Consider the following 722-nt stretch of genomic DNA (forward strand, 5'->3'; position numbering starts at 1 on the left):
ACCGCTTGAAGACTCCGAATGAGAGATAGAAACGCTGGAGAAAAAAGCAACACCATCTCCAGAGAGAGAGAGTGTGTGAGAGAGAGAGAGAGAGAGAAGAGAGAGGGAGAGGAGACTGAGAGAGAGAGGGTGAGAGAGAGAGGGGGAGAGAGGGTGTGAGAGAGAGAGGGAGAGAGAGAGAGGGCGAGAGAGGGTGTGAGAGAGGGTGTGAGAGAGAGGGGGAGAGAGGGTGTGAGAGAGGGAGAGAGGGTGAGAGAGAGAGAGAGAGGGAGAGAGAGAGGGCGAGAGAGAGGGGGAGAGATAGGGGAGAGGGTGTGAGGGAGGGAGGGTGAGAGAGAGAGAGAGGGGTGAGAGAGAGAGGGAGAGAGAGGGGAGAGAGAGAGAGAGAGAGAGAGGGAGAGAGAGACCTCTCCTTCTCACATCCCCCCACTCCCCTCCCATACAATCTCCCCCCCCATCCAAACCCCTCCACCCAACCAACCCTCTCCTCCCATCCACCCCCCCCCCCACACACCTCCAATCCCCCCCTCCCTTCCTACACCCCTCCTCCCTTCCACCCCCCCTCCCCTTCCACCCCTCCCCTTCCACCCCCTCCCCTTCCACCCCTCCCCTTCCACCCCTCCCAATCCCCCCCCTCCCCTTCCACCCCTCCCCTTCCACCCCTCCCAATCCCCCCCTCCCCTTCCACCCCCCTCCCCCTCCACCCCCCCTCCCCTTCCACC

This window comes from Rhinoraja longicauda, chromosome 37, assembly GCF_053455715.1.
Source record: "Rhinoraja longicauda isolate Sanriku21f chromosome 37, sRhiLon1.1, whole genome shotgun sequence".
NCBI classification, from domain to species: Eukaryota; Metazoa; Chordata; class Chondrichthyes; order Rajiformes; family Arhynchobatidae; genus Rhinoraja; species Rhinoraja longicauda.